The following is a 26,977-nucleotide window of genomic DNA, read 5'->3' as shown; positions in this document are numbered from 1 at the left end:
ATGGGGCACCTACTGTATGTTAAGCCTTTTCATGGACTCAAATAATTTATTATCCCATTCTGTAGTCACAACAACCTTAGTAACCTCATTTTACAGATAAGTAAACTAAGACTTAACTGATAGACTAAATCTCTATGTATATATTATATAATCTATGTATGCATGTATATATATGTATATATACATACACAATACACAAGAGCAAAAAAGATGTTTGTATGTATATATTTACTTTCTATATACATATGTATATATATATATACAAACACACACACATACACACATACACACACACACAAGAGAAAGAGAGAGACAGTGGTGGGAGGGAGAGAGAGAGAGATATGAGATACGTATTATCAGAAATGTAGGCCCTACAAACAGGTTTCTTTCCTTATAATTGCAGGCTTCTCCTTTCCTAGCTCTATCACACTTACACACATGTACCGTATTCCCAGCTTGTACCTTGATTTAGGATACCTCTGATTCTAAGGCCAATGTCAAGACTAGGGTGGAAATAAGAAAAGGAGTATGTTCAGAGAGGACTTCACTCTCCTGTGCTTCTATGGGAAGGTCCCTCTGATCTATGTGCTCCCCTTATTCTCTTGCAGGTCAGCTGTGGGGTCTGGGGGTGGCCAACAGGAGGACATGGAAGGAGGAAACAAAAATGGGCTATTGTTTTTCTCTGGAGGCAAAAATCCCATTTATTTTCCCCAAACAAGTTCCCTTTGGAGACTTGTCAAGTGACTTCCCACCTCTCCCTCAGGCCCTCTGAGTGAATGCTCTTTGGGGTGCTGCACATTCTGTGTCAGATTAGCTCATTAAATGGTCAAAGTATGTGTGGCAGGTTGTGTAACTAAGGGGAAAAGGGTGGGAATTAGGCTTATACTTTGCAAAATGTTTCTCTATTGATGAATTCAGGATTTTATATGAAAAATTAAAACACTTCATTCTTAGGAATTTTTCAATGAAAATTAAAAACATCTTGTACCAATCATAATTGAAAACATTCAGTATTTTCTAAATACAGCATTTGAAAGAAAAATGTTTATTTTTAATAAACATTTGCTAATTATGAGAACTGCCAAATGAGGAAGCCGCAGAAACTGTTTTTGTTGTGTTATTTTGTCTTTTCTTATTCCCTGGGTTAATTAAGTTTTAAAATCCATAATTTGGAAATGATCAAACCATGGCATGGATGCTGGAATCCTCCAACATATTTTTAAAACACACATTTGATTAATTTTGGAATGTTAAGCTCAGGCCAGCACATTTTGTTATGGCTTCAAGCTTCTTTCTTTCTTTCTTTCTTTTTTTTACATTTAATAAATTGTTGGGTTTGGGTTCTTCCCCACTGTGAGCCATATTTTCATTTTTGACACCAGCTAACTCAGTCACTGGATAATGCCTTCAAGAATTATCTTGACAAGATGCACTGAAATCAGGATGACAGTTAGGTAGATGTGTTGTGCAATTAAATTATATCTAACAAAGGACCAGTGGCTTCTCTACATCTAAGAATGATTGGACAACCATGCTTATGTTTGATCACTCATCTCTGCTGAAGTTGGGGTGACTGGTTCAGCCTGATCAATGTGATATCATGTAACTTTTACCATTCTTTAATGAAATGCTTTCTAAGGTGGATTGTCAGGTTCTTGACAGATTATATATTTAGCAATCTACAGAATCTCATTCATTAAGGTGTTAGAAGGAATTCTCTATTTAGCAAAACAAGATACATGCCTGTTAATGTTAGCTCTTCATAGAAAACATCAGCACATGAATTATAATTTCTTTAAACCTCTCAAGGTGATTTGAATATGCAATTTTGTGTTTTCCACTCTATGCCATTAAGCTGATGTAGGTAGGAAGGAGGATGCCTTTGTTAACACAACCAATTGAAAGATGTATAAAGAGGAGGGACAGAATTAGTTTATACTAATCATGACTCCTTGATAATAGACTTGTCTCCATGTAGTTAGAGAAAGATTCCTCTTCAAAACCAATTCTTCCAGGATAATAAAAACAACATTTCAAAAGCACATACAGGAGTTCTTGCAAGAAGGTAAAATAATGAATTATTAAAAGTACTGCAGCTTCTTGATAAAAATTTTATGATAACTGTAGAGTGTTCGTCTAACCTCGCCTTTTAGCAACATGGAAACATGAACTCTGTTTATTTCAAGTTGTAAATTGGTTTCCTCTTATTGTCTCATTTAAACAATCTTTTCCAGAATAGACCCGGAGGTGCCAAATGACTCCAAATTGTAAGCTACAAGGGTTTTTTTTTTTTTTTCTCCTCCAGAATTATTGTACCCATTATATTAACACCTTCCAGTTTGTTGTAAAGCTTCTCGCATTTACAGAGGTTATTATGTTTCTCCAAAACAATGTGTCAACAGATTATATGCATTAGTGAAGAGAAGGAGAGTCTGAGTGCTGAGTGCATTCTTAACTGGGGAACATCTACAAGTGCAGTATTTAGAATGCACCAAGGAAGAAAAACAGAGTAAAATAAAAATTTTGTATTGGCATCCGCATCCATTATATAACTGACAGAGGTGCCTGGTGAACTTAAAGAATGTTCACATTGTCCTTTTCTGTCTTTGTGTCCCGTATTTGCTTACTTTCTATCATAGACATATAGAGAAGGTGGGGTAAAAGAGAGGGACACACTTCCTTCGGGCGCTTTTATATGTAGGTTCTACAAAGCAACAGATTTTATATCAGCTTTACACTGAGTTATGATCTTCAGGAATGGTGGCTATTGACTGCAAGCATGTCTCATAGATTATTTATTCCAGAGGAACTGCAACCTGACATCACAGGGAGGATAATGCCCCCAACTCATTACATTGCCAGTGGGTACTACTGGCACCCAATATTCTAGGAAATCTGTTTTGTGGAAATAAGCAAACTGGAAAGCATTTCCCGAGGCACAAAGTAGTGAAGAAAGCCCAGCTTGGATAGACCAAGACTATACCATTATCACTTATTACATATTAGGTAAATTATTTTCCTTTTTTTTTTTTTAACCTCTACCATCTTTCTATAGGAACTAAAATTGAGATGCTCTGACCTGAAAGTAAATGATTAAAGATAGATGTACAGCCGAATATAGTACCTGTCTCAAAGATAATTCTCAATAAATAATAGTAAATTCACTTTGAATTTGTCTATCTCTGGGGATCAGTTCTACACCCTAGAAGAGTGGCACACATTAATTTTACATAGTTATACTGATTGGTCAGAATAGGCACTAATTCTTCATTTAAGTATCCTGAAATTTTAAGGATCAGAATAAGCTGAGATTGTTCATCATGTAGAAAACATGGATATATTAAAGCAAGCTAGGTAAAGCATATTATTTAACAGAATTTACTCAATAGAAACCCATGGTCTTGTAGTAACCATCAGTTGGGCTCTACGTGCCCAAGGGATGTATGTACATATATACGTTTGCTTGAGGATACTGATGATTAGTTGGGAAAAATTAAACTCATAGTTGGTAATGAAAACCCAAACAGTTGACCCTAGAGGTACCTAGGATTTTGATTTGAATTTCCCTGATGACTCATGATGTTGAACATTTTTTTTTTCATGTGTCTATTAGCCATTTATATGTCTTCTTTAGAGAAGTGTGTGTTCATGTCTTCCGCCCATTTTTTTTTTTTTACTTGTTTTTTTTTTTTTTTTGAGTGTTGAGTTTGAGAAATTCTTTATAGATCTTGGATACCAGCCCTTTATCTATAGTGTCATTTGCAAATATTTTCTTCCATTCCGTGGGTTGTCACTTTATTTTGTTGACTGTTTCCTTTGCTGTGCAAAAGCTTTTTATCTTGATGAAGTTCCAAAAGTTCATTTTTTTCCCTTGCCTTTGGACATGTGTCTTAAAAGAAGTTGCTGTGGCTGGCGTCAAAAAGGTCACTGTGTTCTCCCCTTGGATTCTGATGGATTCCTGTCTCTCATATTGAGGTCTTTCATCCCTTTAGAGTTTATCTTTGTGTATGGTGTAAGAGAATGGTTGAGTTTCATTCTTCGTTATCTAGCTGTCCAATTTTCCCAGCACCATTTATTGAAGAGACTGTCTTTTTTTTTATTGGATATTTTTTTCCTGCTTTGTTGAAGATTAGTTGACCATAAAGTTGAGGGTCCATACCTGGGCTCTCTACTCTGTTCCACTGGTCTACGTGTCTGTTTTTGTGCCAGTACCACACTGTCTTGGTAAGCACAGCTTTGTGATATAGCTTGAAATCAGGCAACATGATGCCCCCAACTTTGTTTTTCTTTTTCAACATTTGCTTGGTGATTCAGGTTCTTTTTTGATTCCATACAAATTTTAGGTTTGTTTATTCCCATCCTAAATTGGAATGAAAAAATGCCATTGGTATTTTGATTGGGATGGCATTGAAAATATAGATTGCTCTGAGCAGCATAGATATCATGCTTAAAGGGTCTATCCAACAAGAGGATCTAACAATTGTAAATATCTGTGCCCCCAAGATGGGAGCAGCCAAATACATAAGCCAACTGTTAACCAAAATAAAGAGACATATTGATAATAATATGCTAATAGTGGGAGACCTCAACACTCCACTCTCAGCAATAGATCATCTAAGCAGAAAATCAACAAAGAAACAAGAGCTTTGAATGATACACTGGACCAGATGGATCTCATGGATATATATATACACACAAGATTCCACCCTAAAACAACAGAATACTCATTCTTCTCAAATGCACATGGAACTTTCTCCAGAAAAGACCACACACAATCAGGTCTCAACTGATACCAAAAGACTGAGATATTCTCCCTGCATATTCTCAGACAATGATGCTTTGAAACTGGAACACAACCACAAGAAAAAAAATTTGGAAGAAATTCAAACACTAGGAAGCTAAAGACCATCCTGTTTAAGAATGTTTGGATCAGCCAGGAAATCAAGGAAGAACTTAAACAATTCATGGAAACCAATGAGAATGAAGACGCATCAGTCCAAAACCTACGGGATACTGCAAAGGCGGTCCTAAGTGGAAAACACATAGCCATCCAAGCCTCCCTCAAAAAATTAGAAAAATTCCAAATACACAAATTAACTTTACACCTTAAGGAACTGGAGAAAGAACAACAAAGCCTAAGCCATGCATAAGAATAGAAAAAAATTAAGATTAGAGCAAAGATTGATGAGTTAGAAACCAGAAATACAGTAGAGCAGATCTTAACAAAACTAGTTGGTTCTTTGAAAGCTGGTTCCTTGAAAGAATTAGTAAGATCAATAAACCACTGACTAGACTTATCCAAAAGAAAAGAGAAAGGACCCAAATTAATAAAAGTATGAATTGAAGGGGAGAGATTATGACTAACACCAAGGAAGTAGAAACAATTATCAGAAATTATTATCAAGAACTATATGCCAATAAATTAGCAACCTGGAAAAAATGGATGCCTTCCTGAAAACCTATGAACTACCACGACAGAAACAGGAAGAAACTGACAACCTGAATAGCCCAATAGCCAGTAACAAGATTGAAGCAGTAATTAAAAACCTCCCAGGGGTGCCTGGGTGGCTTAGTGGGTTAAAGCCTCTGCCTTCGGCTCGGGTCATGATCCCAGGGTCCTGGGATCGAGCCCCACATGGGGTTCTCTGCTCAGCAGGGAGCCTGCTTCCTCCTCTCTCTCTGCCTGCCTCTCTGCCTACTTGTGATCTCTGTCTGTCAAATAAATAAATAAAATCTTTAAAAATAATAATAATAATAAAATTAAAACCTCCCAAAAAACAATAATCCAGGGCCTGATGGATTCCCTGCGGAATCCTACCAAACATTCAAATTTAATACGTATTTTAATACATATTCTCCTGAAGCTGTTTCAAAAAATAGAAGAAAAACTTTCAAACTCTTTCTATGAGGCCAGCATTACCTTGATCCCAAAACCAGGCAAAGACCCCTTCAAAAAGGAGAATTACAGGTCAATATCCTTGATGAATATGGATGCCAAAATTCTCAACAAGATCCTAGCTAACAGGATCTAACAGTACATTAAAAGGATTATCCATCACGACTAGGTGGGATTTATCTCTGAGATGCAAGGGTGGTTCAACATTTGCAAATCAATCAAAGTGATAGAACACATAAATAAGAGAAGGGACAAGAATTACATGGTCCTCTATAGCATCCTTTCCTGATTAAAACACTTCAGAGTGTAGGCATACAGGGAGTATTTCTCAATTTCATAAAAACCATCTAGCGAATGTCATTTTTTTAAAAAGATGTTTATTTATTTGACAGAGAGAGACAGTCAGAGAGGGAACACAAGCAGGGGGAATGGGAGAGGGAGAAGCAGGCTTCCACTGAGCAGGAAGCCCAATGTGGGGCTCAATCCCAGGACCCTGGAATGATGACCGGAGCCAAAGACAGATAGATGCTTAATGACTAAGCCATGCAGGCACACTGTGAATGTCATTCTTTTTTTTTTTTTTTTAAGATTTTATTTATTTTTTTCACACACACACACACACACACACACACACACACAGAGAGAGAGAGAGATATCATAAGTAGACAAAGAGACAGGCAGCGAGAGAGTGGGGGGAAGCAGGCTCCCTGCTGAGCAGAGAGCCCGATGTGGGGCTCGATCCCAGGACCCTGAGATCATGACCTGAACTGAAGGCAGAGGCTTAGCCCACTGAGCCAGCCAGGTGCCCCTATGAATGTCATTGTTAAAGGGGAAAAGCTGAGAGCCTTTCCCTTAGAATACAACAGAGCTCACTCTTGCCACTATTGTTCAACATAGTGTTGGAAGTCCTAGCAACAGCAGTTAGACAACAGAAAGAAATAAAATGTACTCAGACTTGCAGAGAAGAAGTCAAACTCTCTCTCTTCACAGATGACATGATACTTTATGTGGAAAACCTAAAATATTCCACCCCCCAATTGCTAGGACTCATACAGCAATTCAATAATGTGGCAGGATACAAAATCAGTGCATGGAAATCAGTTGCTTTCCTATACACTAACAATGTAACTGTAGAAAGAGAAATTAGGGAATTGATTCCATTTACAATAGAATCAAAGTCCTTAAGGTACTTTGGAAAAACCTAACCAAAGAGGTAGAGGATGTATACTCTAGAAACTATAGGACATTTGTGAAGCAAATTGAAGAAGACACAAAAAGATGGGAAAACATTCCATGCTCATGGACTGGAAGAGTAAGCAAAATCTTTATAAAAAATAATCAGTGGGGGATGGCTCTGTTCACAATGTTTAGTTTTCTAAAAATGTTATGTTTTACTGAGTTTCACTTTAAGATATTAAATCAACATTTAAAAATCTGATTCTTTGTTGGAATGACACAGACAATTTCAGAAAACAGTATGTTGGGGGTCACTTTAGTGAAGCCCTTATCTTACTCTGAATTTAAAAATTTTTTTAGAAGATTTTTTTTTTAAAGATTTTATTTATTTATTTGACAGAGAGAGACCACAAGTAGGCAGAGAGGCAGGCTGAGGGAGAGGAAGAAGCAGGCTCCCCGCAGAGCAGAGAGCCCGATGTGGGGCTCGATCCCAGGACCCTGGGACCATGACCCGAGCTAAAGGCAGAGGCTTTAACCCACTGAGCCAGCCAGGCGCCCCAAGAAGATTTTTTTTTTAAGATTTTATTTACTCATTTGTCAGAGAGCGAGTGCACACACAAGCAGAAGGAGTGGCAGGCAGAGGGAGGGGGAGAAACAGGCTCCCTGATGAGCAAGGAGCCTGATGTGGGATCCCAGGACCTGGGATCATGACCTGAGCTGAAGGCAGGCACTTAACCAACTGAGCCACCCAGGCATCCTAGAATTTTGTTTTTAATTAATTAATTAATTAGTTCTGCTAGCAGGAGTCAGCCAGTTACAGGGTAAAGAGCTTTCAAAGTCCACTGAAGGCAGTTCACAGGTAGGAGAGGGAAAGGAAGAGAGGCAATGAGGGAATCAGGCAGAGTATCATGCTCAGCACAGGTGTTAATATCTTCTTTGTCTAATGCAGGAACTCTCTCTTATCTCCTAGGTATGTGTATTTTCACCAAAGCTTTCTATATCCCCTGTATCTTCCTTCTCTTCTTGGATTCTGTTCCTAATCTCATCATTTTTTAAAAATATGTTTTATTTATTTAAGTAATCTCTACATCCCGTGTGGGGCTCCAGCTCATGACCACTAGATTAAAACTCTCGTGCTCCTTGACTGAGCCAGCCAGGTGTCCCTCTCATAATCTTTCTTAATGTTAACCACTATTGCTCAATCAAGTGGAGTCCTTTTGCTGTTTTAAAATCCCATAGTCACTGGCTGGATTTGCTGAGGTGAGAAAGCACTGTCAAGTCAGCTTCCATTTCTTCCATTGCCTTTACTCTTAGGAAAGACATCAGTGGACCAGTTAAGTCCTAACAAACCATCACCTGGGCCCCACCACTTCACATTGTTGGTCTGACATGGAAAGCTGGCATTATTGTTTTAGCACAGTGATTCTCAAACCTGGCTGCCCGTGAGAAATGTTGGTGACTGGGCTTCATGCCCAGAGATCTTAATTCGATGTTATATTTGCACTGCTATTTTTTAAAAGCCACCCAGGTGATTTGGGTGTATGATCAAGCTTAAGAAACATTGTTGTAGAGTAAGCTCTCTGGCAACTTTGGAAAATAACTTTTATGGTAGCAAGCACACAGCAATCTTTCTAAACAAACCATCCATCTAATTGTGTATCTCCACATCCCTGGCTCTTCCCTGGAGGATGAAGTTCAAGTTCAAGTTATTATTTCTCCAGCCTCACTACCTGATAGCTTGCTCTATTTGATTGATATTCCAGGCATACAGAAATGATGGTAGATTCCCAATTATATTCTTGTAAGTCAGGCTTCCATGCCTTTCCCCACCTAAAATACTCTTTGTCTTCCTACCCTCTTGACTCTCATATTTATCCCACAAAATCACATTTCAGACATCCTCTGCTGGAAAGCTTTTCATCATGCTTCCTATGGCACACCCTCCTTAGTAACTTATTTAAATATTCTATTTATTTATTTGAGAGAGAGAGAGAGATCATGAGAGGGGAGGAGGCCATATGCAGAAGCAGACTCCCTGCAGAGCTGTGAGCCCGATGTGGGACTTGATTCCAGGACTTTGGGATCATGATCTGAGCCAAAGGCAGTCGCTTAACCAGCTGAGCCACTCGGACACCCTCCTTAGTAACTTTAAGCCTTACGCAGTTTTAGAGTTCTGTATATCCTTTGATGTAATTTATTTGCTTCTGCAACTATCCTAGGTTGTAAGTTCCTTGAAGGTAGGAGGACGAAGGGCCTTGCATCTGTCTCCATGCATGAATGTGTGCATACCCAGTAGGCACTCAATCTGTATTTGTGAAGTCAGCTACATTTCCTTTCTCCCAAATTTACTGGAAAGAAATAAAAAGGCACTATTCAACAGATCGATGCCCCCCGCTACCGAAATTCACCGTTCTCTGTGTGCCACACGTTGAACCCATTGCAAAAAATCCAAGGCCTTTCTTTTGCTTTTCATCTACTCGCATCCCCTTACTTCAAAGGTAAGTATCTTGAACATTGTGTTGGAGAGAGAGACAGGCAAAGACAACCATGTTCTCTTGCTTTTAACAAGACACTCCTCAGTTACAAGAGAAGGGTAAATGATTTCTGTATATGCACTGGAAAGAGTTTCAAAGAACAGGAGAAATTCCAAATAGGGTTTAATATAGCTAGGCAGACTTCAGTTTTGTCTACTCATTAAGAATCCTTTGAAATTCTAATTAAGTATTAATTAGTCTGCATGGAATTTTACGACAAAACATAAAGTTTTCCATCATAAAGAACTGCCATTAGACTACACAGATCAACATGATTCTGTTACTGTTATTTTTTTTTGTCTTCCCACTCCTATATATTTTTATTCCTCTCATCTTCCTTCCTTCTTCTTTGCTTACTTCCCTTCTCTTCCTTTTTAATATCCCTCATTTTATTCTTTCTTTCTCTAAATATGAAAAACATTCATACAATTTTTTTACAGATTTATTTCTCACAACACTATATGACACCACTGTGCTAAGTGCCAGCAAGTCAAAGATAAAGAAATTCTAGCCCTTACCCTCAGGGAAGTCCAAGTTTCATGAGGGCAGACAGACCAAAAAACAAACAATTGTCCGGTACGGTAGGTGTTAAAAATTGTTGCATCCCAAGGTACTATGAGAACACAGAAAAGCAAACAGAATGCCTTATCAAGTATAAAATATCTTTAAAAGGTCAAACCCAAGAACAAGCCAAATCATTTTAACCTGCAACCACGTACAAGATTCTTGCTAAGCATTGGTTTCCTCGCATATATGAACTCATAAAATCCTGATAATTAACTATCCAAGATGAGGCCTGTGACTCTGGCCATTTATTTAGATCTGAAAACTAAACTTGAAGAAAGTTGTGTGACTTTTCAAGGGCACACCTCTAGTAACAGAGGAAGTCTTATCTTAGATAGTGTTATAAATATAATTATTATTTGCAGCTTGGAGGTACTCCATGCCACTGGGATAGAAGACAAAGGTGTAAATTGGTAGCTAAATTTATGGAGAGTTAAATCTGTGCTAAGTGCTGTTCTAGGGGCTTGTGATATTAACTCATTAATAGCCACATGACATAGGTGCTATTGTTACCTATTTTAAAGGGCAGTACACTGAGCCATGAAAAGGTGAAGATCATAAAGGTACTTAGCGGTCATTGGACATTGGACTCAGCCATTCTTAGCTGGCAACCCACGACAGATACCTATAAGCACAAGGAAGGGTATGAAGTGTGAGTTCTAGGAGCCGAATGGGTGGTACAGAAGATATGGACTTTAAATCAAAAGCTATCCATGGAAGCAAGCTCTTCCTTCTTTCACTAGTCTGCCTTGTTAAGGTAGCAGCAGCAGCATGGTGTAATGCAAATTGCTTGGGCTCTGAAATCTGCACAGGGTTTCAATCCTGCCTCTTTGCTCATGCTTGTGTGATCTTGGGCAAATTCCTTAAATTGTGAAGCCTTAAATTTCCCATCTCCCATTTAATAATGAGAGTCATAAACATTCAAAGTGATTGTTCTGCAGGCCAGCTGCAGGACAACCTGAATCATTTGTTCAATGCTCAGTAAATGCCCCGCTGCCCCGCAAGTCATGCTTTGTCTGACTCCAAAATTTTATTGGTGTTTTAAATAATAAAGGTAAGAACAAAGCATTGCTTTGGCAAGATTCTAAACCTCCTAAATGCCTTTAAATCTCCCCCCAGCAAAACGGCTGGGGATTTCAGTTCTTACTCCTCTAAGAAGAATGCCCTATGTTTTTGACTTTATAATACTCCAGCATCTGAGCCACCTACCACCGTGGTTAATGAGTCTACTGATATCCTGTTATCGAGCCTTGTACTTCAGTTACTACTTAGGACATGTGGCTGGAGTCGATGCCTCTCTACTCCATCGTATCAAAAGCTCAGAGACAAGGCTTCTCTTTCTAGCTCTCAACCCCATCTATCTTCAAAGGAAGAAAAAAAAAACCTGCTAAGCAGTTGCTGAGGGAGATGGGGTGGCAGAGAGAATTTTAATGAAAGAAATTAAATGATTTAGGAATATAAATCAGCCGACGATTTAGCTTCTCATAAGGGGGTAATTTGGGGCACCTGAGGCAACTTCTCTGGACTCACACATGTAGTCTATGGTATCTCGGCTTTATTTCTGTCTCTACACTTCTAAGCTATGTTTTCTTTCTTTTCTGCAGCTTGTCTTGTGGCATATCCTTAAATGGCATCCAGGTTTTCTCCTAGGTGCATACTGGAGCCCATCACTGCCTTGGGAGCCAGCAAACCAAGAAGCAAAGGATAGTAATGAGTCTTTACATAACATTGCAGTATTTGCTGTTCCCAGCAGCTCTGTTCCTTGCTAAGGCAGTGTGGGGAGCAATTACCACTACACATATAAAGTCTGACTGCCTTCATCATTCTTGGAAAAACAATTTCGGTACACTCATTAGAGCCAAAAGAGTTCCCCCTTCTCCAAAGGGATTTCTGAAATGGGAACACTGAAGTCGAATCCGACAGAGCAGAAAAGCAGAAGGAGTTCAGAGGGATGAGAAAGCAAGAAAAACAGTTTTGTTTCAATGGTGACTTTGCGTATGAAATGAGCCCCATTTTTATCCAGGGTTTTTTGTTTTGTTTTGTTTTGTTGACCATTATGATAGAGATGGCCACTTGAAAATATTGAGATCGCCTCCTGTGTGTGTAACCCAATGATAAATTAAGAGCCCAGCTCTTTGAATAGAGATACCAAAGTCAGATGGATCATCTTTTGTGATTATTCTTTGGGAGCCATAGGAGCAGGACAAGGGAATCTTCTACTGCCTTCCATGTTAGCACAGCATGGATGAGGCCAAGGACAGCCTGACCTCAAGGACCAGGGGGGTCTGAGGGGATTCCTAACTGATGAGGGCAAGAAGCATGCTCACCCACCCATTTTTACTGCTGGTATGGGTGGGGAGGCATGCGGCTCCCACTCCAGAGCCATATGTCTGAGACCCAGTCCCACCAAGAAAACAGTGACCCTTTGGTTTAAAGAAAGGCAAGTTCCAGGCACAGTGCATTCATACTGCTAGATTGTTCCCTAATTCAGCCACTCTGACACCCCTGCCATATCTTGGAAATATGTTGGGCATGTGTGTATGAGTGTACTTAAAAAGTAAACTCATTAAAGACGCATATGATGGAAACATCCAGACCTAGATGAAGAATAGTATAATCATTGTTTAGCACAACACTGAGGAGGAAAGACCTCTTTCCCGTTCCCCTACCCTCCCTCACTGCCACACACACACACACACACACACACACACTGTAACAGATATCGAGGGAACTTTGGCTAGGCCAGAGAAGGAAATGAAACACTTTGGTCAGCCCCATCTAACAAGCATGGTATTATTGGCTAGTATGTGGTAGTTACACATATACAACAAAGAACGTGGGATTTGGTGAATTTGGAGCATCAAGTTCTATGTTCCTTTCTTTCTTTCCTTTGAGGAACTAGAACCAAGTTAGCTCCCTAGGGTTCAAGGACTTATCTTGGGACCAGAGCAAATGAAGGAGGGAAAAAACAGCATTCCTATAAAGAGCCTATATTCCTATATTTATTCCGATAAAGATTCCTGTAAAGAGTCGCGGTGTAATTTAACCAGAATACTTAGGGGCGCCTGGGTGGCTCAGTGGGTTAAAGCCTCTGCCTTCGGCTCAGGTCATGATCCCAGGGTCCTGGGATCGAGCCCCGCGTCGGGCTCTCTGCTCCACAGGGAGCCTGCTTCCTCCCCCTCTCTCTCTCTCTGCCTGCCTCTCTGCCTACTTGTGATTTCTCTCTCTGTCAAATAAATTAAAAAAAAAAAAATTTAACCAGAATACTTAAAAAGCATGATCCTATATCTTATATCCTGTATCCCTCACTGGTGATTTTCACCTATTGTTTCTCAATATAAGCACGTTTTAGAGCTTGAGGAGACTTTGAAGAATGCAAAGACAAAGGAAAAGGAAATAACATTCATTGAGCTTATTCTATGTCTTAGGTACTCTGGTAAGTTTTCTATAGATGATTGTGTATTCAGTATTCACAAAATTCTGTAAGATTTAGGGCTGGGGGGTGCCTGGGTGGCTCAGTGGATTAAGCCGCTGCCTTTGGCTCAGGTCATGATCTCGGTGTCCTGGGATCGAGCCCCTGCTGAGCAGAGAGCCCACTTCCCCTTCTGTCTCTGCCTGCCTCTCTGCCTACTTGTGATCTCTCTCTCTGTCAAATTAAATAAAATCTTAAAAACCAAAAAGAAAGATTTAGGTCTGGGTCCTATTTATGAACAAAGAGTTATGGCTTAGGAGATGTTAAGTGATTTGCCTTAAGTCACATAATTATTGGAAGGTAGATTTGGGATGTGAACTAGCAGAGTCGTGCCTTCTCTTTAAAGATGGGTAAAATGACCTGGAAGAGGATGAAGGGGAGGTGAGTTGAATGCAAACCCAGAACTAGAACTTGGGTTTTCTCACTCCCAGCAAGGGCTCTTTCCAGCCCAGTCTCTCCTGACACTGTCAAATGCCCAGAAAAACTGTAGGCAGGCAAGTATGGAAGAGGAATAAGAAGAGGAAAAATGAAGAAAATTGCACTTGCTGCAAGTATCCCAGATTGTGACTCCTTTTCTGTCTCCCCTCTCCATAGTTACATAACCTAAGCAAAAGAACTTCAAGAATTTCCAGTCACAACTGTAATGTCCCTGGTAATGTTTTTATGGAGCTTTTATTTTTTTTCCCCCATGCATTGCTTCTATCACCTGCTGGGTATTATTAGATTTTACACACTATTTGACATGAAACTTGGCCCCTGATGAAACGATGCTATTTTGGATTCTTGTGAAAGCTTACAAGACTGGAAATAGATTTATTCTGCCACAGCTCCTTACCCTACTTGAAGAAATCTGCATGAATACACTGTAACTTTGCTCTTGAGAGTGGAGATTTTTTAATTTAATTTCTTTTTTTTTTAGGGATACATAGATAATAAAAAATAATGCTATTTTATCTTTCCATCTTTAAACATATTGAAGCATATATGAGCAAAGAGTGCTTTAAGAGGAGAAAGATTTGAAATGACTGTTTTTTAATAAATTGATTCACTTAGTAACTGGTAATATTTTGCCTTATGGACAATTCAAATCTCATAACATCTTGTTTTTCTCTTTCTGTTTGTAATAAGAGAAGTCTGAGATCAATTTTCCATCTTCTTGGGTAAATGTAATAATCTAAAGACCTGTATTCTTTATTATGATTATGATTATTATTATTATTATTTAAAGATTTTATTTATTTGACAGAGATCACAAGTAGGCAGACAGGCAGGCAGAGAGAGGAGGAAGCCGACTCCCTGCTGAGCAGAGAGCCCGATTCGGGGCTCGATCCCAGGACCCTGGGATCATGACCTGAGCCAAAGGCAGAGGTTTTAACCTACTGAGCCACCCAGGTGCCCCTGCATTCTTTATAATTATTTGCTCCTCTGGTCTTGATATACATATGTTACCCTTACTTTCTAATCCTCTGTTTTTAAAAATATTTTTGTATTTTTCTTTAATCAACTACATTTACTTCCCTTGTTTCAAGTCCTCTCAAAAAAAGGGAGGGCTGTATAGGTAGAGAACTAGTTAGCAAGCAAGCAAGCTACACTTATTTGATGGCATTATGTCAATAAGAGATAGGGGTTTTTTTTAATTTTAATTTTTTTATTTAAAATCAATTATTAACATATAAAGTATTATTAGTTTCAGAGGTAGACGTCTGTGATTCATCACTCTTATATAACACCCAGTGCTCATTATATCACATGCCCTCCTTAATGTCTATCACCCAGTTACCCTATTCCTCCACCCTTATCCCCTCCATCAACCCTCAGTTTGTTTTCCTATGATTAAGAGTCTCTTATGGTTTGTCTCCCTCTCTGGTTTCATCTTCTTTTATTTTTTACTGTTTTCCCCTATGATCTTCTGTTTTGTTTCTTAAATTCCACATATGAATGAATCATATGATAATTATCTCTGATTGACTTATTTTGCTCAGCATAATACCCTCTAGTTCTATCCATGACATTGCGAATGGCAAGATTTCTTTTCTTTCTTTCTTTTGATGACCGAGTGGTATTCTATTGTATACACACACACACACACACACACACACACACCACATCTTCTCTATCCATTCATCTGTCAATGCATGTCTGGGCTCTTTCCATAGTTTGGCTACTATGGGCGTTGCTGCTATGAACATTGGGATGCACGTGCCCCTTCGGATCACTACATTTGATCTTTGGGGTCAATCTCTAGTAGTATGGTTGCTGCGTTGTAGAGTAACTCTATTTTCAAGTTTTTGAGGAGCCTCCATGCTGTATTCCAGAGTGGCTGCACCAGCTTGCATTCCCACCAACAGTGTTAGAGGGTTCTCCTTAAGAAACACAGTTTCTTTTTTTACACTTAAAAATGAAAAAGTTCTTAAAGGGATTTAAAATTTCATCCTGTTTGGCATAGCTCCTAATACCTATAAAGCACTGTTTGCTTTCTGTCTTGAAACAAGAATGATGAATTGGGTTAGGTTGGTGGAATTGAGCAGCAATGCATGTGTGATATGTTACTGTCGTGGTCACAGAATATAAATTTTTCATTATGGTTGAAACTAACATATGCACTCTAATACAGATGTGGCTATTCCGTTTGAATTAGTACTTCACTGCAAATGTGGATCCATTCTCTTATGTTTCTCATTTTATTAGTGGTTTTTGATCACCTTGATTTGGGTTTTTATTTTTTATTTTGAAATGTAAATTAAAAGATATTTGAAACATTTTGCAATGACTTTCGTAAGTAGCCTCACAAATGTTATAAAGCAAATGTTAAAAATAACTCATAAAATCTGAGTTGTATAAAATAATCTACAAAATAAAACCCTACTAATTCAGCAGCCCAGATATTAGAATCCTTTAAGAGTTGTCTCAGCTCTTTCATTACTATTCCTTCAAACTGCAGACTGAAGACAAATCCTAAGAGAAGAAATAGGTCCGCTTTGGGAGGTTTTACAATATTTTCAAGATATTCATCTGACTCTGGCTCTCACGGTAAAATATACCCAATTCTAACTTCATCCTCTCTAATATTTAGCAAAAAGTTTTAAGACACAACTCTAGCCCCAGATTTATAATTATACCATCTAAAAGGAATCCTAGTGCTAGCATTCATCTTATCTAAAACCCCAATATTAATGCTAAGCCTTGTTAAAGCCTCTCATACTAGATTAACATTTACTCTTATGATAAAGCTAAATCCTAATCTTCTCTTAACTTTATCCTTAATACTAGCATCAACATAAAAGCCAGAAAAGAAGTAAGTTTCAACTCACATAAATTCAGACCAGTGATATTTTCTCTGGGTCACTTTGTTGAGAACAATTTCAAGACTCAGGAGGAAAGAGTTCTGAAATGCATTAGTAATGTCTGCCCTGATCTATGAGGCAGGAATTGTAATGTGGATGCCAAGCATTTAACATCCCTGGTAATAAACTCTTGCCCTGGTCTGGCCTTAGCTCCCTGAAGGAGGGATAGCCAGATTTTCATGGCTGGCAGATCCTAAGTGACAAAAGAAGATTCCCTTGCTTTTAATTATAATAAAGAGATGGGGCTTGAGTTCCTTACTAAGGTTTTGTTCTGTTTTGTTTCCTAGAGGGGACTGCAGGAAGCCTTCAGGGAGGAAAATTTCATATATATATATTTTAATTTTGAGGGACATAGATTTAAAAAAAACTTTTCTAAAATTTTACAGTTTGTTAGAATGAGTCATTCATTCCCTAAAAATGAAAGAATTCTAACAAAGAATTGGAATTTAAAATCTCAATACTACATCCTAATAAGAAAGCGACTGATTCTCAAAGAGGCTACCTAATGATCATTCTGCTACCATGGATCTATATTGTCCCATTTTATTTCTCTAGCACTTTTATTTATTTAATATATCGAACATGTTTAATCTCTGCTGATTATTAATTTGACAAAATCAATGGTATATTTCACAAGATATAAGGATCATTCTTATAGGGCAATCAATGTTTCTGAGCACATGGAACATGATCTTCAAATAATGGTTGGGAAAATTCTATTATTAATTGGTTATATTGAAAATTTTGAGCATAGACAAAACTAGAAAGAACAGAGTGATGAATTCACAGGTACTCTTGACCAGCTTCAACAATTACCAACCTATGGCTAACGCTGTTTAACCAATTACAGACCCTTTTGTAGATTTTTACTCCAATTTTAGACATCATTCTGTGTTATCGGTATATACTTCTGTGACTTAGTGACTTGGTTTTTGTTTGTTTGCTTTTTTAAAGATTTTATTTTATTTATTTGACAGAGAGAGACAGATCACAAGCAGGCAGAGTATCAGACAGAGAGAGAGGGGGAAGCAGGCTCCCCACCGAGCAGAAAGCCCCATGTGGGGCTCAATTCCAGGACCCAGAGATCATGACCTGAGCCGAAGGCAGAGGCTTAACCCACTGAGCCACCCAGGTGCCCCATGACTTGTTTTTTAAAATCAGCTTTGAGGTATATTCAAATACCATAAGTTCACTAATTTAAAATGTACAATTTTGTGCTTTTTAATGCATTTGCTGAGTTGTTCTAGAATCACCACCATAATTTTAGAACATTTTCACCACTCCCCAAAGAAACCCAAGACATTTAGTCACTCCTCATTTTACGTCTACCCTCCAGCCAGAGGCAACCACTTCACCTAGTATTTTTCAGTGTAGATTTATCTAGTCTGCACATTTTATACCAAAGGAATCATAGTATTTCTTCTTTGTATTACTTTGTGTAACTTCGCATAGTTACTTAACAAAGTAAACTTTGTTTATTTTGTGTAACTTAGCAAAATATTTTTAAGACTCATCCATGTGGTGTCAATTATCAGTACTTCATTTTTTTTTAAAACCAAATAATGTCTCATTGTATGGATAGATTACATTTGATTTATTCACTCATCATTTGATGGACATTTGTGTTGTTTTCATTTTTTGGCTAATAGAAATAATGCTGCTGTGAACATTCATGGATGCATTTTTGTACAAACTGATATTCTCATTTTTATTGGATGTATAATGAAAAGTAAGAATGGATAGTATGGCAATGCTGTTAAAAAAAAAAAAAAAAAGAAAGAAAGAAAAAGATTAAGGGGCACCTGGGTGGCTCAAGTCTGTTGAGTTTCTACCTTTCAGCTCAGATCATGATCTCAGGGTTCTGAGATCGAGCCCCACACTGGACTCTCTGCTCAGCAGTCAGTCTGCTTCTCCCTCTCCCCTCCCCCACTCTCTCTCTAATAAAAAAATAAAATCATAAATAAATGAATACATAAAGAAATAGAGGTTAAAAACCTTTTGAGGAACTTATCAAACTCCTTCTGAACTGGCTGCACCCTTTTACTTCCTTACCAGCAATATATGTAGGTTCCAATTTCTCCTTATGTTCACCAGCACTTATTATTGTGCTTTTTAAAAAAATTATAGGTGTCCCAGTGGATGTGAATTACTATGATTTTTGTTTACATTTTCAAATGACTAATGACCTTGAACATTTTTTCATGTGGTCATTGACTTTGTACATCTTCCTTGGAGAAATGTCTATACTATTCTTTCCTCACTTTAAAATTCAGTTACTTTTCTTTATATTATTGAATTGTAAGAGTAGTTTAGGTATTATGGATACAATTCCTTTATTGGGTATGACTGGCAAGTATTTTCTCTTTTTCTGTGTGTGGTACTTTCACCGTCCTGATGCTATTGTTTCTGAACAATTTTTTTTTTTTTTAATTTTAATGAAGTCTATATATGTATACTTTTGTTTCTTGTGCTTTTGGTGACCTATCTACCTAACCATTTCCAAATGTAAAGCAAAATACTCCTATATTTTCTTAGAGGAGTTTTATAGGTTAGATATTTGTTCTCTAGTGAATTTTTTTTGACACCCTTGTCAAAATTAATTGCCCATAAATGTAAGGGCTCATTTCTGGACCTTAATTTTTATTTCATTGACCTATATATCTCTCCTTATGTTATGTTAGAACCACACTGTCTTGATTAATGTAGCTCTGTAGTAATTTTTGAAATCAGGATGTGTGGGTCCTCCTTTATTATAATTTTTAAACACTGTTTGGCTTTTATGAGTCCCTTATATATCATAGAAACTTTAGGATGAAATTAAAAATTTCTAAAAAAAAAAAAAAAAGAGGGGAGAGAAAAAGAAAGAAAGGCAGCTGGTATTTTAATGGGTGTTATATTGAATTTGTAGATGATTTGGGGAGTATTGGCAACCTAACAATATTAAGCTTTCCTGTCAGTGACATAGAATATTGTTCTTTTTATTTAGTTCTTCTTTTATTTCTTTAAGATTTTATTTATTTATTAGAGAGAGAACATGCATGTACAAGTGAGGGTGAGGGGCAGAGGGAGAAAGAGAAACAGATTCTCTGCCCAACAGGGAGCCCTACACAGGGCGAGATCCCAGGACCACCAGATCATGACCTGAGCCAAAGGCAGACACATATCAGACTGAGCCACTCAGGTGCCCCTTCTCTAATTTCTTTCAATGTTTTGTAGTTTTCTTTTTTACAAATCTTGCACTGCATTTAAAAAAAAAAAATTTTAATGAAGTATTTTATTCTGTTGATGCCCTGAAAATACAACTGTTTTCTGTATTTCATTTTCAGATTGTCTGCTAGTATACAGAAATGCAATAGATTTTTCTATATTGGTTTTGTATCCTGCAACCTAGCTGAAGTCAATTTTTTTTGGTGGGTTCCTTATAATTTTCTATTACTTTTTTCCCTTCTTTCCAATATTGATGCTTTGTTTTTCTTGCCTACTTGGCTTTTCTTGAACAACCCATATAATACTGTATAAAAGTGATAAGAACATTCTTCGTTGTCTTGTTCCTGTTCTTAGCAGGAAGTCATCAAGTCCTTATTCCATATAATCTTAGCTATTGGGTTTTTTTGTAGATGTTCTTTACCAGGTTGAAAAAGTTAACTCCTGTTCCAACACCCACAAGCTCTGTGACACTCAGACACCCCCGATCCTTCTGTGACCCTGTGGGACCTGAGGCCATGCTGACCCCGCATGGGCTTCGCCCCGGTTTAGCCTCTGGAGCGATGTCCCTCAGCGGAACAGACTTTTAAAAGTCCTGATTTTGTGCTCCGTTTCTCCGCCGCTTGCTGGGAGCGCCCCCCCCCCCCATGGCTTTGGATTCACTTCTCCGCGGGTCCTACCTTTCAGAAAGTGGTTGCTTTTCTGTTTCCAGAATTGCTGTTCTTCTTCTCTTCGATCTGCCGATGGATTCGCAGGTGTTTGCAATCTTTAGATAAGCTATCTAGCTGATCTCCTGCTAGCTGATGTAGTCTCAGCCAGCTACTACTCTGTCATCTTGACTCCTCCCCCCAAGATAGTTAACTCCTAATCTCAGTTTGTTGAGTGTTTTTTTTTTTGTCATGAAAGAATGTTGAATATTGTTAAGTGCTATGATAAAATCAGATGATCATGTGGCGTGGATTCTCCATTCTATTAATATGGTATATTACATTAATTGATTTTCAGAATTAAACCAACCTTGAACTTCTGGGTTAAATTCCACTTGCTCACCGTATTTCTCTAAGGTAGCTCATCATGTCCCTTTTTCCATTCCTAATTTTGATTCCCTGCCTCCTTTTGTGCTACAGGTGTGTCTATTTTGTTGATATTTTTAAAGAACATACTTCTTGTTTTGTTGACTTTTTCAAATTTTCTACTTCATGTATTTTTGCTTTATTTATTTCTGTTTACTTCGGGTTTACTTTTCTCTTGATTTTTTGGTTTCTTCTTCAGTTGAAAAGCTAGGTTATTTGTTGGAGATCAGTCTTCATTTTACCATAGTTATTTGCAGTTACTAATCTCCCCCCTACACTGCTTTTGCCTCATTCCATATATTTTTCTCTGTTGTCTTAGGCTTTGAATAATGAAAGATAGGAAAAGAAAATAACCCATCAGATAAATTATTCAATCCTACTTCTCCACAGATCAAGGACTTTGACACTCAGTGATATCATATAATATGTTTTAGAAACAGAGTGACTGAAAAACTGAGGTGTAGTTGCATTAGTTTGAGAACTGGAGCCATTGAGAAGCTTATGTTCTAGGGGCACTGGGTGGCTCAGTCAGTTAAGCATCTGCCTTTGGGTCAGGTCATGATCCCAGGGTCCTGGGATGGAGGCCTCTATCAGTCTTCCTGCTCAGTGGGGAGTCTGCTTCTCCCTCTCCCTTAGCCCTTCCCCCGAGCCCCTGCTCGTACTCTCTCCCTCTCTTGCTCTGCTGTTTCTTTCTCTCTAAATAAATAAATAAACAAATAAAAGCCACATACTTTATGAGTATTTTTTTCTTTTTTTTTATTTTTAAAAAGAAGCTCATGTCTTTATATTTGTTTTCCTTCTCTGATTCCTCTTTATTCCTACTCTTGTTACACTAGCTCCCTCTGACAAAATATTATCCTGCAAGTGCTTCCTCAGGATTTGCATTATGGGAGATCCAGGCTAGGATGTACACAAAAAGCACAATTACTACAACTGCTAACAGTCCTTCGGTGCTGTGGCTATTACCTCTGTGGGAAATTGGAACATCATCTTAGATTTTCAAATTTGATTCAACTTCCAAAGCCAATCAGAAACCTAGGAATATTTATTCTGCCATCTTAGGCTAGCTAATTATCTGTGTTCTCTTCTACATTCCTACAAATTCTATCTCAGTTTAGTTTGTTCTCTTGTTTCATCATTTTTTTAAAAGATGTTATTTATTTGACAGACAGAGATCACAGTAGGCAGAGAGAGAGAGAGAGAGAGAGGAAGGGAAGCAGGCTCCCCGCTGAGCACAGAGCCCAATACGAGGCTCAATCCCAGGACCCTGGGATCATGACCTGAGCTGAAGGCAGAGGCTTTAGCCCACTGAGCCATCCAGGCACCCCTCATCTTTTTTCTTTTCTTTTCCTTTCTTTCTTTTTTTTTAATTAAGTAGGCTCTATGCCCAACACAGGGCTTAAACTCATGACTGCAAGACCAAAAATTGCACACTTTTCTAACTGAGCCAGTGAGGCGACCCCCTCTTGTTTCATCTTAACTGGACAGTTGTATTACTTTTCTAATCAGGGTCCTGTCTCCAGTCCTATCCTGTTCAAACTTTGGTAAAATGTTCTTTGACATTATCTTACTTCATATTTCTCAATTATTTCCTATCCTTTGAGATAAATTTTCAATTAGAATGGAGTTGCATTATATATGCATTTATAAATTAAATAATTTTGATTTTGATGAAAGAGAAAATGAAAAATTAGTAATATAAGAGTAAAAGGAAGATGAATCATCAGAGTATGTCCAATGCCAATCATCTATCTCAGATATTTATACCGACACATTACTGAATAGGGCTGGATGGATAAAAGCCACATACTTTATGAGCAATTTATGGGGTTTTAAGAACAACGCTGGCTATACGTTATTCTTAAAATCCACAGATGAGGTGACACAGGTACTCATTTTAGCCAAAAGTATTTATTCATAAGTGATCCTATCTCTCCATGCTGATCGTTTACTGCTTCCCTAATCTGTTCTGTAATCTCCATTCAGAACTACCTATGTTTCTTTAAATGTCACACACGTGCCATAAACATTTTTGTTTTTGCACTTACTGTTTTCACACTTAATGTTCTTTGCTTACACCATCCTCCATGGATTTACATGGTCTACCCCTAGTTGCCCTTTTTTTTTTTTTTAAGATTTTTATTTATTTATTTGAAAGAGAGAGAGAGAGCACAAGAGGGGAGAAGATCAGAGGGAGAATCAGGCTCCCCATGGAGCTGGGAGCCCGATCTGGGACTCGATCCTGGGACTCCAGGATCATGACCTGAGCCGAAGACAGTCACCCAACCAACTGAGCCACCCAGGCACCCCCCTATTTGCCCTTATTACTTAGCTTAAACATAAAACTCCAAACATGACTTTTTTCTCCCCCTTATTTTTTCCAGTGTAGTTATATACTATTACGTTTGTTTCATGTGTATAGTACAGTAATTCAACAACTCTATGTACTACTCAGTGCTTATCAATATAATACACTATTTATCCATTCACCTGTCCCCCTTATTCTGAGACTGGTTCTCTTTTTTGTGATCCCTTAGGGCTATGTGCATAGCTCTCCCATCACATACCGTATACTCATCCCTGTCTTCAAACTGCAAGCTTCCTGAAGGCATGCCTCTGTCCCATCTGCCCCTGTGTTCCCTGAGTTTAAGAAACTACTTGGAAAGTAGAATCACTAAACTGTTTATTGAATTAAATTGGTCCTTAGCCATACACCATACACTGTTATAGAAAATCAACTCTAGTTACTATTGTAAAACTGCAGGCCTAAAGCATATAAAATAAAGATGCATTTGTGGTGATTAGATAAAATAGATAAATCTGTAAATATATACCCCAAAGTAGCTATCTTGTCTCATTTCTCATGGCTTTAAAGGAGATGGTTGCTTAAACAGTAGAGAACAACGTAATAGAGAAATGTTCCACTTTTTGGATTCCATTTGTGCTTTGGTAGTTGAAGACAAACCACCGGAAAAAATGGTGGTAATGATAATAAAATCATTGAGCCTAAAATTACTTGGGTGTATGATTGCAAAAGCCATGGGGCCTTTTCTCCAACAGCACAAGTTAACAAAAGATGCTCTGATATGCTGCATAGTTTACCTTGGAGTGTTTTCAAAAGTCTATCTAAAGAAACTCTCATGATGACTGAAGTATAAAGGTTTTTAAGATATGATAGGCAGACTTTAATGATTAATATAATTTTTCATACTATTCTCTATGTCCTCTGACTTCAAAATTGTAGCACATTTTATATACCGTTATGCAGTGCTACAGGATCAGAGAATACTTTTAAAATAAGCATATCATCTTACAGTTTACATTTTTTTATTCTCTGTAAGTACTACTATGGGATGTAAAAAAATGCACTGTAGTTCCTTTATAGCTATATAAATGCTGTGGGTTAAATTGTCCAGACAGTGTATGTCTTAACTTCTTGATATGAAATGAATGCTTGTTTATTCCTGTAGAATTTAGAGGGAGATAAATATTAATTCAAAATTGTTATTGTTACAGAGAACAATAAATACATGTTTTATTCAAATGGAGATAGTTTTAAGAAAACACTTTTCTCTTGTGGATTAAAAGAAAAAATACTTTGACAGAATATGTGCAATTATATGATAACTATAAGTTAAAATTCATGTGTTACCAAAAGACGTGCCCAAAGTTTAAGGAAATGTTTAGACATATGTTTAACAAATGTCAAACACTTGACAATGTTTGACTAGAAATCAAAAAGGAAATTTTCTAACATAATTAATTTGGAACTACTGCATTAAAAAGAATGTACAGCAGCAAAATTCCCTTCTTCAGTTGCACTTTATATTTCTATATCTAGATATATATATATTCATTCTGAGATGGTCATCTTTATATCTACAACTAAATATAATATATATATATATATATATATATATATATATATATACACAAAATCTGTATGTGTAATATAGCTAGAAGTAGCTAGAAGTATATTTTGCAGGACTATAAAGAAAGGGCTGCCAGAGCCAGTGGGATGATGAAGCAAAGGAGCTACGATCAATTTTTGAAGCATTATTAGAGGTAATTTGAAGAGAACAAGAATAGGCAATGAATGCTGTTTGGAAGTGAGTTTGCTTTTTGCGCAGGGCTTCTCTATCTCTAAATAGAATTGTCCCTAAACTCAAGACCATTAGGTACAGCTTTGGGACTGAGTGGATTTTTTATATTAACTGTCATAGGTGTTAATTCTACTTCAGTGTTGATATGGGTGAAAACAGAGGGGACTGGTAAATCAGCCCTCAGGACTGGACTCTTCACATCTTGAGCCAATGCCTCTTCAAGGCATTACTCTGGGCCAGCCATTCATTTCTTGGCAAGGAGAACATATTGATGAGCCAGACACCATCCTAGACCTCAAGAGGATTCTGACCTGAACCTTCCTTTGGACACTCATAAATTTACAGATAAAGTAAAAGAACTGCAAAGAAGAATGAAAAAGATTAGCAAAGCCACAGGCACTATGCACCCTAGGTACATATAGCTGTCATACATCCTACTTTTGGCATGCCTCTCAATTCTCAAAAATAAATAAATAAATAAAAAAAAATTAAAGCCTGGTTTTATTACATGATTTGATTTGGAGGTCCTGAATCAACTTGAATATGAATGTATACAAAATTATGAATAATTTTTCATATATCAAAGTACATTGGAGAAAGAGTATAGGCATTGGTGTTAGACATTTGTAAGTCCCAGTATCACTAAGTTTGTGACTGTTTCAGTGAATTGAGGAAATTACTTCACTTATCAGTATCCTCACCAACAAAGTAAACATGAGGTAAGCTTTGCAAGTTGTTAGGATTAGACGTTTAAAGTAGCCTGGCACCACCTATCAGCATTTGGTAAACAGGAGTTAATGCAGATCTTTTAATAAGCAAGCGTACATCGTGAATTTGAAAGAAGGGTATTAGTTTAGGGCATTTACCAAACTTATTTAAAGAATAAGAATTAAAACTTCAAAAGGAGTGATGTTAGCAAGTTGGCAGGAGAAGTGGCCCTTTGTCTCACAAACATACCAATTCAGCAAAAATTCACGGATACATTCTTTGTGAGAACTCAGAAACAAACTGAAACCCAGGAGAATGCAAAACCAGACTCACCAAGAAGAGGAGAGATTCAAAACAACCTCTCACTCACAAAAGCTCTCTCTGAGATTTTGCCTCAGGCATTGTACCATATGAACACAAAGAAGGTGGAAGTTATGTGTGTTGAGAACTACAAAACATTGATGAAGGAAATGAGAGAAGGCAAAAACAAATAAAAAGATACACTGTGTTCATGGATAAGAAGACATAACATAAAAATGTACAAACTACCCAAGTGATTTATAGATTCAATGTAATCTCTACCAAATTCTAATGTCCTTTTTTTTTTTTTTTTTGCAGAGATAGAACAAATGAAAAATACTATAATTCACATGTGCCACAAAAAAAAAAAAAAAAAAAAAACTTGGAAAAGAAAAACAAAACTGGAGAAGTTGTTCTTCCTAATAGCAAAATATATTACAAAGCTACAATAATCAAAACAGTCTGGTACTGGAATAAAGAGCAATAGATTGGTAGAACAGCATAGAGAGTCCAGAAATAAATGCACAAATGTGATCTTCTGAGCTTCAGCAACTGTGTCAAGAATCACAATGGGGAATAGACAGTCTCTTCAACAAACTGAGA

General features: G+C 37.6%; 1 long non-coding RNA gene across 1 annotated transcript in view; it reads left to right on the top strand.

Moving 5' to 3' along the window:
• Nucleotides 1-26,753, top strand: part of LOC309850554 — a 43,962-nt gene extending 17,209 nt beyond the window's left edge. Inside the window, exon 3 of the long non-coding RNA XR_014304324.1 lies at nucleotides 26,693-26,753. This is a non-coding gene — a long non-coding RNA (uncharacterized lncRNA). The remainder of the gene's footprint in view (nucleotides 1-26,692) is intronic.
• The last annotated feature ends 224 nt before the right edge of the window (nucleotides 26,754-26,977 follow it).

The sequence above is a fragment of the Mustela nivalis genome, assembly GCF_964662115.1.
Source record: "Mustela nivalis genome assembly, chromosome: 17".
Classification (NCBI taxonomy): Eukaryota; Metazoa; Chordata; class Mammalia; order Carnivora; family Mustelidae; genus Mustela; species Mustela nivalis.
The sequence above is the reverse complement of the archived record's forward strand: the minus strand, read 5'-3'. Positions and strand labels throughout refer to the sequence as shown.